This window comes from Mytilus galloprovincialis, chromosome 5 (assembly GCF_965363235.1).
Source record: "Mytilus galloprovincialis chromosome 5, xbMytGall1.hap1.1, whole genome shotgun sequence".
NCBI classification, from domain to species: domain Eukaryota; kingdom Metazoa; phylum Mollusca; class Bivalvia; order Mytilida; family Mytilidae; genus Mytilus; species Mytilus galloprovincialis.
In genome coordinates this window covers 101,763,434-101,778,178 of record NC_134842.1, presented here as the reverse complement: position 1 = coordinate 101,778,178, position 14,745 = coordinate 101,763,434, and the positions used below count along the sequence as shown (strand labels likewise).

Sequence of the window (14,745 nt, the reverse complement as noted above, 5' to 3'; positions counted from 1 at the left end):
AATAATGGTCCAATACCACAACCTAATGATGAAAAGAAGAATAGAGAATAATGGTCCAATACCACAACCTAATGATTGAAAGAAGAATAGAGAATAATGGTCCAATACCACAACCTAATGATGAAAAGAAGAATAGAGAATAATGGTCCAATACCACAACCTAATGATGAAAAGAAGAATAGAGAATAATGGTCCAATACCACAACCTAATGATTTAAAGAAGAATAGAGAATAATGGTCCAATACCACAACCTAATGATTTAAAGAAGAATAGAGAATAATGGTCCAATACCACAACCTTATGATTGAAAGAAGAATAGAGAATAATGGTCCAATACCACAACCTAATGATTGAAAGAAAAATAGAGAATAATGGTCCAATACCACAACCTTCTGATTTAAAGAAGAATAGAGAATAATGGTTCAATACCACAACCTAATGATGAAAAGAAGAATAGAGAATAATGGTCCAATACCACAACCTAATGATGAAAAGAAGAATAGAGAAAAATGGTCCAATACCACAACCTAATGATTGAAAGAAGAATAGAGAATAATGGTCCAATACCACAACCTAATGATTTAAAGAAGAATAGAGAATAATGGTCCAATACCACAACCTAATGATTTAAAGAAGAATAGAGAATAATGGTCCAATACCACAACCTAATGATTGAAAGAAGAATAGAGAATAATGGTCCAATACCACAACCTTATGATTGAAAGAAGAATAGAGAATAATGGTCCAATACCACAACCTAATGATTGAAAGAAAAATAGAGAATAATGGTCCAATACCACAACCTTCTGATTTAAAGAAGAATAGAGAATAATGGTTCAATACCACAACCTAATGATGAAAAGAAGAATAGAGAATAATGGTCCAATACCACAACCTGATGATGAAAAGAAGAATAGAGAATAATGGTTCAATACCACAACCTAATGATTGAAAGAAGAATAGAGAATAATGGTCCAATACCACAACCTAATGATTTAAAGAAGAATAGAGAATAATGGTTCAATACCACAACCTAATGATTGAAAGAAGAATAGAGAATAATGGTCCAATACCACAACCTAATGATTGAAAGAAGAATAGAGAATAATGGTCCAATACCACAACCTAATGATTGAAGGAAGAATAGAGAATAATGGTTCAATACCACAACCTAATGATTGAAAGAAGAATAGAGAATAATGGTCCAATACCACAACCTAATGATTGAAAGAAGAATAGAGAATAATGGTCCAATACCACAACCTAATGATTGAAAGAAGAATAGAGAATAATGGTCCAATACCACAACCTAATGATTGAAGGAAGAATAGAGAATAATGGTTCAATACCACAACCTAATGATTGAAAGAAGAATAGAGAATAATGGTCCAATACCACAACCTAATGATTGAAAGAAGAATAGAGAATAATGGTCCAATACCACAACCTAATGATTGAAAGAAGAATAGAGAATAGTGGTCCAATACCACAACCTGATGATGAAAAGAAGAATAGAGAAAAATGGTCCAATACCACAACCTAATGATGAAAAGAAGAATAGAGAAAAATGGTCCAATACCACAACCTAATGATTGAAAGAAGAATAGAGAATAATGGTCCAATACCACAACCTGATGATGAAAAGAAGAATAGAGAATAATGGTCCAATACCACAACCTAATGATGAAAAGAAAAATAGAGAATAATGGTCCAATACCACAACCTGATGATTGAAAGAAGAATAGAGAATAATGGTCCAATACCACAACCTAATGATGAAAAGAAAAATAGAGAATAATGGTCCAATACCACAACCTTATGATTTAAAGAAGAATAGAGAATAATGGTTCAATACCACAACCTAATGATGAAAAGAAGAATAGAGAAAAATGGTCCAATACCACAACCTAATGATGAAAAGAAGAATAGAGAATAATGGTTCAATACCACAACCTAATGATTGAAAGAAGAATAGAGAATAATGGTCCAATACCACAACCTGATGATTGAAAGAAGAATAGAGAATAATGGTCCAATACCACAACCTAATGATTGAAAGAAGAATAGAGAATAATGGTCCAATACCACAACCTGATGATTGAAAGAAGAATAGAGAATAATGGTCCAATACCACAACCTGATGATTGAAAGAAGAATAGAGAATAATGGTCCAATACCACAACCTAATGATGAAAAGAAGAATAGAGAAAAATGGTCCAATACCACAACCTAATGATGAAAAGAAGAATAGAGAATAATGGTTCAATACCACAACCTAATGATTGAAAGAAGAATAGAGAATAATGGTCCAATACCACAACCTGATGATTGAAAGAAGAATAGAGAATAATGGTCCAATACCACAACCTAATGATTGAAAGAAGAATAGAGAATAATGGTCCAATACCACAACCTGATGATTGAAAGAAGAATAGAGAATAATGGTCCAATACCACAACCTGATGATGAAAAGAAGAATAGAGAATAATGGTCCAATACCACAACCTGATGATTGAAGGAAGAATAGAGAATAATGGTTCAATACAACAACCTAATGATGAAAAGAAGAATAGAGAAAAATGGTCCAATACCACAACCTAATGATTGAAAGAAGAATAGAGAATAATGGTCCAATACCACAACCTAATGATTGAAAGAAGAATAGAGAATAATGGTTCAATACCACAACCTAATGATGAAAAGAAGAATAGAGAAAAATGGTCCAATACCACAACCTAATGATTGAAAGAAGAATAGAGAATAATGGTCCAATACCACAACCTTATGATGAAAAGAAGAATAGAGAATAATGGTCCAATACCACAACCTAATGATTGAAAGAAGAATAGAGAATAATGGTCCAATACCACAACCTAATGATTGAAAGAAGAATAGAGAATAATGGTCCAATACCACAACCTAATGATGAAAAGAAGAATAGAGAATAATGGTTCAATACCACAACCTGATGATGAAAGAAGAATAGAGAATAATGGTTCAATACCACAACCTAATGATTGAAAGAAGAATAGAGAAAAATGATCCAATACCACAACCAAATGATTGAAAGAAGAATAAAGAATAATGGTCTAATACCACAACCTAATGATGAAAAGAAGAATAGAGAATAATGGTCCAATACCACAACCTAATGATGAAAAGAAGAATAGAGAATAATGGTCCAATACCACAACCTAATGATTGAAAGAAGAATAGAGAATAATGGTCCAATACCACAACCTGATGATTGAAAGAAAAATAGAGAATAATGGTCCAATACCACAACCTAATGATTGAAGGAAGAATAGAGAATAATGGTCCAATACCACAACCTAATGATTGAAAGAAGAATAGAGAATAATGGTCCAATACAACAACCTAATGATTGAAAGAAGAATAGAGAAAAATGGTCCAATACCACAACCTAATGATGAAAAGAAAAATAGAGAATAATGGTGCAATACCACAACCTTATGATTGAAAGAAGAATAGAGAATAATGGTCCAATACCACAACCTAATGATTGAAAGAAGAATAGAGAATAATGCTCCAATACCACAACCTAATGATTGAAAGAAGAATAGAGAATAATGGTCCAATACCACAACCTTATGATTGAAAGAAGAATAGAGAATAATGGTCCAATACCACAACCTAATGATTGAAAGAAGAATAGAGAATAATGGTCCAATACCACAACCTAATGATGAAAAGAAAAATAGAGAATAATGGTGCAATACCACAACCTAATGATTGAAAGAAGAATAGAGAATAATGGTCCAATACCACAACCTAATGATTGAAAGAAGAATAGAGAATAATGGTCCAATACCACAACCTAATGATGAAAAGAAGAATAGAGAAAAATGGTCCAATACCACAACCTAATGATTGAAAGAAGAATAGAGAATAATGGTCCAATACCACAACCTAATGATGAAAAGAAGAATAGAGAAAAATGGTCCAATACCACAACCTAATGATTGAAAGAAGAATAGAGAATAATGGTCCAATACCACAACCTGATGATGAAAAGAAGAATAGAGAATAATGGTCCAATACCACAACCTAATGATGAAAAGAAAAATAGAGAATAATGGTCCAATACCACAACCTGATGATTGAAAGAAGAATAGAGAATAATGGTCCAATACCACAACCTGATGATGAAAAGAAAAATAGAGAATAATGGTCCAATACCACAACCTAATGATTGAAAGAAGAATAGAGAATAATGGTCCAATACCACAACCTAATGATTGAAAGAAGAATAGAGAATAATGGTCCAATACCACAACCTAATGATTTAAAGAAGAATAGAGAATAATGGTCCAATACCACAACCTTATGATTTAAAGAAGAATAGAGAATAATGGTTCAATACCACAACCTAATGATGAAAAGAATAATAGAGAATAATGATCCAATACCACAACCTAATGATTGAAAGAAGAATAGAGAATAATGGTCCAATACCACAACCTTATGATTGAAAGAAGAATAGAGAATAATGGTCCAATACCACAATATAATGATTGAAAGAAGAAAAGAGAATAATATGCCAAATTTTTTTTAGATTATAGAAATATGGGGTACTGAAACATAAAGAATGGAGAATATAAATACACAAAAATATGAAAAAAAGAGAAAAATGAACAAAACAAATAAAGATTAAATACAAATAGTGTAAAAAATGAAAAATACAAAAATATAGTTTCAATCCAGACACTCTTAAAATACCTATATCTTTTTAAATCATGCACAGAAACTAGAAATTATATCATTTATATGTACTATATATATATATAAGCAATGAAAATTAAATATGTATGACATAAATAAAGAAAATATAAAAGTTATACTGACCTACAATACCAAAGAATACAATAATAAATAAAGTGTTCATCTTCACTGCTTAGTAGTAGTTCAGTTGTAGTAAGTGTCACAACGTCTTTATTTATACAGGCAGACAAAAGTTGTTTACTATAAAATGTTTTGATAGATCGCAATACATTACGTAACTAATTAAAGTTGTTTAACAATTTTTGATTTTTTTTCTCATATGTCGGTTAAAAGCTCATTAGAGGTTATGTTTGTCTCTTTTTGTATACCTTGCCGACTCTAAATGAAGCTTATTGAATTAATTATTTACACCGGAACAGTTTTGAAACTTGAAACTAAGATTGGTGCGATAGCATAAGACTGTAATAGAAGTGATTTTGGTAAAAAATATTATGCTGATATAATGAGACATGTTTTTTTATGATGTGTATATATAGTTAGAAATTGTTCAACACTGTCAGACAAGCTATATAAAAAATATATAAGGACAACTTTAATGATAACAAGATGTATGATTGTGTGCTGTTGAGGCCTGTTTCGTATAAACAAAAACACTCTTTAGTGAAATTAAAACATTTTGAACGCCAAAGATCATAAGTGAAAAATAACCTAGCACCATATCCCCAAAAAGGTACACGTGAATTAGAGAAAGGATAAAACCAGAAATAACATAATATGTCACAGAAAACTGAAAATTGACCACAGGAACAACACAAAAACCTGGTTAAGCTTAAGTGTACCGGAAGTATAATTTTATTTCGCTGTTTTAAAATCTAATGCATACTGGTAATTTTTTCAAAAATTGCACACCAAAAACGTTGTGATTAGTTTTAAACGTCCTAATGTAAATCCGACTAATGATGTAACATTATTTTTCTTTTTGTGTACGAACAATGATATACTCCATAGTCTTATAGATTCTGAAAAGGCGAATTGACTGTTATTCGCTTTCTGTCCAGTTTCATACATGTTCAGGGCGACAAAGACATAAGCAGTTCCTTCGCAACATGTGATACTTAACGAGTTGCTCATATCATAGTTAGTGTTCCTCTCATGATTTAAGTTGGAAATTACAATGGTCAAAATTAACTCATCATAGATAACAGGATTGAATTTTTATATTTGCGCCAGACGCGCATTTCTTCTACAAAAGACTCATCAGTGTCAAAATAAAGAACGAAGCTGAAGAGCATTGAAGACCAAAAACTCCTAAGAGTTTGGCAAATACAGCTAACGTTATCTATTCCTGAGTATTTGAAGAATTCAAAGCTAAATGTAAAAAAATGATTTACAATTATGACCATATAAATGATAATTCATGTCAAAACAGAAGTGCTGACTACTGGGCTAGTGATGTCCTCGGGGAATAAAAATTCCACTAGCAGTGTCATCGACCCAGTGGTTGTAAATAAATTCATCATAGATACGAGGATTGGAATTTTATGTTTGCGCCAGACGCAAATTTGAAGAATTTATTATTAAGTTGTACTCGTTCTGATTTTGTTTTATAACTGGACGTAACGCAAACTTCAATCAATATATATCCCTATAGTAAAGGGTCGGATGCAGCCATCTTAAAAAGGGGGATTCCCAACCTAGGACAAAGGGGTTCCAGCTATATGTCCCCATTCAAATGCATTGATTGTCAAAAAAAGGGGAATTCAAACACCAGACTGCCCCCCCCTCCCCCTTGGATCCACCACTGTAGTAGATGAGCTTGGGGTTTACAGAATAAAGAATAATGGTCCAATACCACATCCTAATGACTGAAAGAAGAATAGAGAATAATGGTTCAATACCACAACCTAATGACTGAAAGAAAAATAGAGAATAATGGTCCAATACCACAACCTGATGATGAAAAGAAAAATAGAGAATAATGGTCCAATACCACAACCTAATGATGAAAAGAAGAATAGAGAATAATGGTCCAATACCACAACCTAATGATTGAAAGAAGAATAGAGAATAATGGTCCAATACCACAACCTTATGATTTAAAGAAGAATAGAGAATAATGGTCCAATACCACAACCTAATGATTGAAAGAAGAATAGAGAATAATGGTCCAATACCACAACCTTATGATGAAAAGAAGAATAGAGAATAATGGTCCAATACCACAACCTAATGATTGAAAGAAGAATAGAGAATAATGGTGCAATACCACAACCTAATGATTGAAAGAAGAATAGAGAATAATGGTCCAATACCACAACCTAATGATTTAAAGAAGAATAGAGAATAATGGTCCAATACCACAACCTAATGATTGAAAGAAGAATAGAGAATAATGGTCCAATACCACAACCTAATGATTGAAAGAAGAATAGAGAATAATGGTCCAATACCACAACCTAATGACTGAAAGAAGAATAGAGAATAATGGTCCAATACCACAACCTAATGATTGAAAGAAGAATAGAGAATAATGGTCCAATACCACAACCTAATGACTGAAAGAAGAATAGAGAATAATGGTTCAATACCACAACCTAATGATTGAAAGAAGAATAGAGAATAATGGTCCAATACCACAACCTAATAATGGTTCAATACCACAACCTAATGATTGAAAGAAGAATAGAGAATAATGGTCCAATACCACAACCTAATGATTGAAAGAAGAATAGAGAATAATGGTCCAATACCACAACCTTATGATGAAAAGAAGAATAGAGAATAATGGTCCAATACCACAACCTAATGATGAAAAGAAGAATAGAGAATAATGGTCCAATACCACAACCTAATGACTGAAAGAAGAATAGAGAATAATGGTTCAATACCACAACCTAATGATGAAAAGAAGAATAGAGAAAAATGGTCCAATACCACAACCTAATGATTGAAAGAAGAATAGAGAATAATGGTCCAATACCACAACCTGATGATTGAAAGAAGAATAGAGATTAATGGTCCAATACCACAACCTAATGATTGAAAGAAGAATAGAGAATAATGGTCCAATACCACAACCTAATGATTGAAAGAAGAATAGAGAATAATGGTCCAATACCACAACCTAATGATGAAAAGAAGAATAGAGAATAATGGTCCAATACCACAACCTAATGATGAAAAGAAGAATAGAGAATAATGGTCCAATACCACAACCTAATGATTGAAAGAAGAATAGAGAATAATGGTTCAATACCACAACCTAATGATTGAAAGAAGAATAGAGAATAATGGTCCAATACCACAACCTAATGATTGAAAGAAAAATAGAGAATAATGGTCCAATACCACAACCTAATGATTGAAAGAAGAATAGAGAATAATGGTCCAATACCACAACCTTATGATTGAAAGAAGAATAGAGAATAATGGTCCAATACCACAACCTAATGATTGAAAGAAGAATAGAGAATAATGGTTCAATACCACAACCTAATGATTGAAAGAAGAATAGAGAATAATGGTCCAATACCACAACCTGATGATGAAAAGAAAAATAGAGAATAATGGTCCAATACCACAACCTAATGATTGAAAGAAGAATAGAGAATAATGGTCCAATACCACAACCTGATGATGAAAAGAAAAATAGAGAATAATGGTCCAATACCACAACCTAATGATTTAAAGAAGAAAAGACAATAATATACCAAAAAAGATAATAGAATATAAACATATGGGATACTGAAACATAAAGAATGGAGAATAATAGACAAAAATAGAAAGAAAATAGAAAAATGAACAAAACAAATAAAGAAAAAATATAAAATGGTCTAAAAAATTAAAGAATACAGAAATACACTTTCAATAAAGACCCTCTTAAAATACCTATATATTTTAAAATCATGCACAGAAACCTGAAAATATATCATTTATATGTACTATATATGTAAGCAATGAAAATTAGATGTGTATGATATAAATAAAGAAAATATAAAATGTATACTGACCTACAATACCAAAGAATACAACAATAAATAAAGTGTTCATCTTCGCTGCTTAGTAGAAATTCATTTGTCGTAATTGTCGCAACGTCTTTATTTATACAGGCAGACAAAAGTTGTTTACTATGAAATGTTTTGATAGATCGTAGTACATTACGTAACTAATTAAAGTTGTCATTAGTTTTCTTTTCAGACAACGATTATTATTACATGAAAACGTTTATTAATTATTTAAACCACAAAAAGGTACAACATGGTATGACAAAATCCCCCTTTATGTTCGTTGTAGTTTTTTCTCTTTTCTTGGAATTCAACCGCATTATTATGTAAATAAATATGTTTGTGATAGTTTCTAATATTATAGTGACATTTAAAAGCTTTTAGTTTAAACTAAAATGTTATACGAGACAGAAGGTCGAGTTGTAAGAGAATATACAGAAGTGCACATCAATCCCCCAAAAGAGTACGAAAAAAGCAAAAGATTAAAAAATGGTACAAATGTCTCATAGTATGGTTGCTGGATGCGGCCATTTCGCCATTTCGCCATTTCGCCTTTTTGCGTTTTCTCCTTTCACTTTTAAGCGCTATCGAGAAATCGAGATATCAGGAAATCAGGAAATCGAAAAAATCAAGAAATCAAAATCGCTTTTTCAGTTTTTGCTTTTTTGATTTCCCGATTTCCCTATTTCTCAATTTTTCGATTTCGCTTTCTCGATTTCCCGATTTTTCGATTTTTCGATTTCTCATTTTCGCGTGTGCAAATGGGAAGAAATGTGAATTGGCCACCATATCATTGTTATAATCACACAAAGATGTATGGTATACAGACGGGATTATTAGTTTAAACATATTTATTCATCATCAATACAAATATATAATCATACAAAATACACAATAATTACAGGATTCGGAAACAAGCTATTATATATAGCTTATTTTAATCCGTTTCCTTGAAATATCAACTCCAGTTAACTATTACATAAAAATAGCATGCAATATTACAATCATATGGAACAAGAATAAATTAGTAACTATAAAACTGAAAAAGAAAGGAGAAAAAAAAACCACTTAATTTTGAAATAATGAAAATAAATACAACAAAAGAAGAAAAAAAAAGTTAAAAAAAAAGAAAAAAGAACACTACACTGAAATAATATACACATGTTTAGATGAAATATAACTGAGTGAAAAAAGTGAATAACAATTTATCTTGTAAATCTCTTGCACTTTAGTAAGAATTTTTGTACTTTTCCAAAAATCTCTTTATTTTGGTCTAAATTTAGAGCTTGTGATCCAAATCAAAGTAAATTTGTATTTAGTGTAAATGGATAATTAATTGAGCAAATAATGTCATTACGCAATTCGTCATATTTTTTACAATGCAATAACAAATGAGCTGTAGACTCGATCAAACCACACGAGCAGTTCAAGACGGGATAATGGATTACTTATTTTCCCTAAGTCTGATGTCCTGTTGTTTGCTTCTGATAAAACTTACATTTACTAGGATATTTGTAGGCATGTAGGTGAAATACTTTTACAGTTACAGATCGGTTATTTCTGTCCATTGGATGGAGCATACATTAAATCTTATATATGGTGGCATGTGAATGGAATACCATACAGATCGGTTATTTCTGTCCATTGGATGGAGCATACATTAAATCTTATATATGGTGACATGTGAATGGAATACCATGCAGATCGGTTATTTCTGTCCATTGGATGGAGCATACATTAAATCTTATATATGGTGACATGTGAATGGAATACCATGCAGATCGTTTATTTCTGTCCTTTTGATGGAGCATACATTAAATCTTATATATGGTGGCATGTGAATGGAATACCATACAGATCGGTTATTTCTGTCCATTGGATGGAGCATACATTAAATCTTATATATGGTGGCATGTGAATGGAATACCATACAGATCGGTTATTTCTGTCCATTGGATGGAGCATACATTAAATCTTATATATGGTGACATGTGAATGGAATACCATGCAGATCGGTTATTTCTGTCCATTGGATGGAGCATACATTAAATCTTATATATGGTGACATGTGAATGGAATACCATGCAGATCGTTTATTTCTGTCCTTTTGATGGAGCATACATTAAATCTTATATATGGTGGCATGTGAATGGAATACCATACAGATCGGTTATTTCTGTCCATTGGATGGAGCATACATTAAATCTTATATATGGTGGCATGTGAATGGAATACCATACAGATCGGTTATTTCTGTCCTTTTGATGGAGCATACATTAAATCTTATATATGGTGGCATGTGAATGGAATACCATACAGATCGGTTATTTCTGTCCATTGGATGGAGCATACATTAAATCTTATATATGGTGGCATGTGAATGGAATACCATACAGATCGGTTATTTCTGTCCATTGGATGGAGCATACATTAAATCTTATATATGGTGGCATGTGAATGGAATACCATACAGATCGTTTATTTCTGTCCATTGGATGGAGCATACATTAAATCTTATATATGGTGGCATGTAGGTGGAATACCATGCAGATCGTTTATTTCTGTCCATTGGATGGAGCATACATTAAATCTTATATATGGTGGCATGTGAATGGAATACCATACAGATCGGTTATTTCTGTCCATTGGATGGAGCATACATTAAATCTTATATATGGTGGCATGTGAATGGAATACCATACAGATCGGTTATTTCTGTCCATTGGATGGAGCATACATTAAATCTTATATATGGTGGCATGTGAATGGAATACCATACAGATCGGTTATTTCTGTCCATTGGATGGAGCATACATTAAATCTTATATATGGTGGCATGTGAATGGAATACCATACAGATCGGTTATTTCTGTCCATTGGATGGAGCATACATCAAATCTTATATATGGTGGCATGTGAATGGAATACCATACAGATCGGTTATTTCTGTCCATTGGATGGAGCATACATTAAATCTTATATATGGTGGCATGTGAATGGAATACCATACAGATCGTTTATTTCTGTCCATTGGATGGAGCATACATTAAATCTTATATATGGTGGCATGTAGGTGGAATACCATGCAGATCGTTTATTTCTGTCCATTGGATGGAGCATACATTAAATCTTATAAATGGTGGCATGTGAATGGAATACCATACAGATCGGTTATTTCTGTCCATTGGATGGAGCATACATTAAATCTTATATATGGTGGCATGTGAATGGAATACCATACAGATCGGTTATTTCTGTCCATTGGATGGAGCATACATTAAATCTTATATATGGTGGCATGTGAATGGAATACCATACAGATCGGTTATTTCTGTCCATTGGATGGAGCATACATTAAATCTTATATATGGTGGCATGTGAATGGAATACCATACAGATCGGTTATTTCTGTCCATTGGATGGAGCATACATTAAATCTTATATATGGTGGCATGTAGGTGGAATACCATGCAGATCGTTTATTTCTGTCCATTGGATGGAGCATACATTAAATCTTATATATGGTGGCATGTGAATGGAATACCATACAGATCGGTTATTTCTGTCCATTGGATGGAGCATACATTAAATCTTATATATGGTGGCATGTGAATGGAATACCATACAGATCGGTTATTTCTGTCCATTGGATGGAGCATACATTAAATCTTATATATGGTGGCATGTAGGTGGAATACCATGCAGATCGTTTATTTCTGTCCATTGGATGGAGCATACATTAAATCTTATATATGGTGGCATGTGAATGGAATACCATGCAGATCGTTTATTTCTGTCCATTGGATGGAGCATACATTAAATCTTATATATGGTGGCATGTGAATGGAATACCATGCAGATCGTTTATTTCTGTCCATTGGATGGAGCATACATTAAATCTTATATATGGTGGCATGTGAATGGAGTACCATGCAGATCGTTTATTTCTGTCCATTGGGTGGAGCATACATTAAATCTTATATATGGTGGCATGTGAATGGAATACCATACAGATCGGTTATTTCTGTCCATTGGATGGAGCAGACATTAAATCTTATATATGGTGACATGTGAATGGAATACCTTACAGATCGGTTATTTCTGTCCATTGGGTTGAGCATACATTAAATCTTATATATGGTGGCATGTGAATGGAATACCTTACAGATCGGTTATGTCTGTCCATTGGATGGAGCATACATTAAATCTTATATATGGTGGCATCTGAATGGAATACCATGCAGATCGTTTATTTCTGTCCTTTTGATTCTTTTGATCGAGCATACATTACATTGTAAATATGGAGGCATGTAGGTGAAGTACCTTGTAGATCGGTTATTTCTGTCTTTTTGATCGAGCATATATTAAATTGTAAATATGGAGGCATGTACGTGAAGTACCTTGCAGATCGGTTATTTCTGTCCTTTTGATCGAGCAGACATTAAATTGTATGTATCGAGACAGGTAGGTGAAGTACCTTGCAGATCGGTTATTCATGTTCTTCTGACGGAGCATACATTAAATTGTATATATGGTGACATGTAGATGGGATTCTATGCAGATCGGTTATTCATGTTCTTTTGATGGAGCATACATTAAATTGTGTATCTGGTGACATGTAGATGGGATTCTATGCAGATCGGATATTCATATTCTTTTGATGGAGCATACATTATATTGTATATATACATGGTGACATATAGGGTTAAGTACCTTGCAGATCGGGTAATTCTGTTCTTTTTATGGAGTACACATTAAATTGTATATATGGTGACATGCAGGTGTAGAAACTTGGAGATCGGTTATCTCTGTCCTTTTGATGGAGCATACATTCAATTGTATAAAGTGACATGTCGGCAAAATACCTTGCAGATGACTTATTAGGAGCATACCTTAAATAGTAGGTATGGTGACATACATGTGAAGAACCTTGCAGATTGGTTATTTCTATTTATTTGATGGAGCATACATTAAATTGTTTATATGATGACATGTAGGTTAAGAACCTTGCAGATCGGTTATTTCTGTACTTTTGATGGAGAAGACAAAAAATTGTATATATGGTGACACGCAGATGTAGAAATTTACAGATCGGTTTTTTTCTGTCCTTTTGATGGAGCAAACATTAAATTGTATATATCGAGACATGTAAGCGAAAAACTTTGCAGATCGGTTACTTTTGTCCTTTTGATGGAGCAGACATTACATTGTATATATGGTGACATGCAGGCGTCGAAACTGACAGATCGTTTTTTTTTCTGTCCTTTTGTTGGAGGAGGCAGTAAATTGTATATATATCGAGACATGTAGGTGAAGTACCTTGCACATCAGTTATTTCTGTTCTTTTGATGGAGCAGACATTAAATCGTATATATCGAGACATGTAGGCGAAGAACTTTGCAGATCTGTTATTTTGTCCTTTTGATGGAGCACACATTCAATTGTATATATGGTGACATGCAGGTGTAGAAACTTACAGATCGGTAATTTCTGTTCTTTTAATTGAATATACATTAAATATTACACATAGAGGCATGCATATAGCTGAAGAGCCTTGTAGATCGGTTATTTCTGTCCTTTTGATGGAGCTTACAATAAACTTATATATTAGTGCTGTGTAGATGAAAGACCTTGTAGATCGGTTATTTCTGTCCTTTTGATGGAGCTTACTATAAACTTAAATATGGCGCTGTGTAGATGGAATACCTTGTAGATCGGTTATTTCTATCCTTTTGATTGAGTTTACTATAAACTTAAATATGGCGCTGTGTAGATGGAATACCTTTTAGATTGATTATTTCTATCCTTTTGATGGAGACTACTATAAACTTACAACGTGGTGCTGTGTAGTAAAATACCTTGTAGATCGATTAGAGGTTAAGATGGAGTGTTTCTGTTCTTTTGATGGAGTACATATTAAATTGTATATATGGTGACATGCAGGTGTAGAAACTTGGAGATCGATTATTATATGTAGGCGAAATAACTTGCAGATGA

At 32.7% G+C, this 14,745-nt stretch overlaps 1 long non-coding RNA gene across 1 annotated transcript in view; it reads right to left on the bottom strand.

Moving 5' to 3' along the window:
* LOC143076906 (uncharacterized) overlaps positions 1-8,838 on the bottom strand; it is a 38,738-nt gene extending 29,900 nt beyond the window's left edge. The window contains exon 1 of the long non-coding RNA XR_012978834.1: positions 8,755-8,838. This is a non-coding gene — a long non-coding RNA (uncharacterized LOC143076906). The remainder of the gene's footprint in view (positions 1-8,754) is intronic.
* Between the last annotated feature and the right edge of the window lie 5,907 nt (positions 8,839-14,745).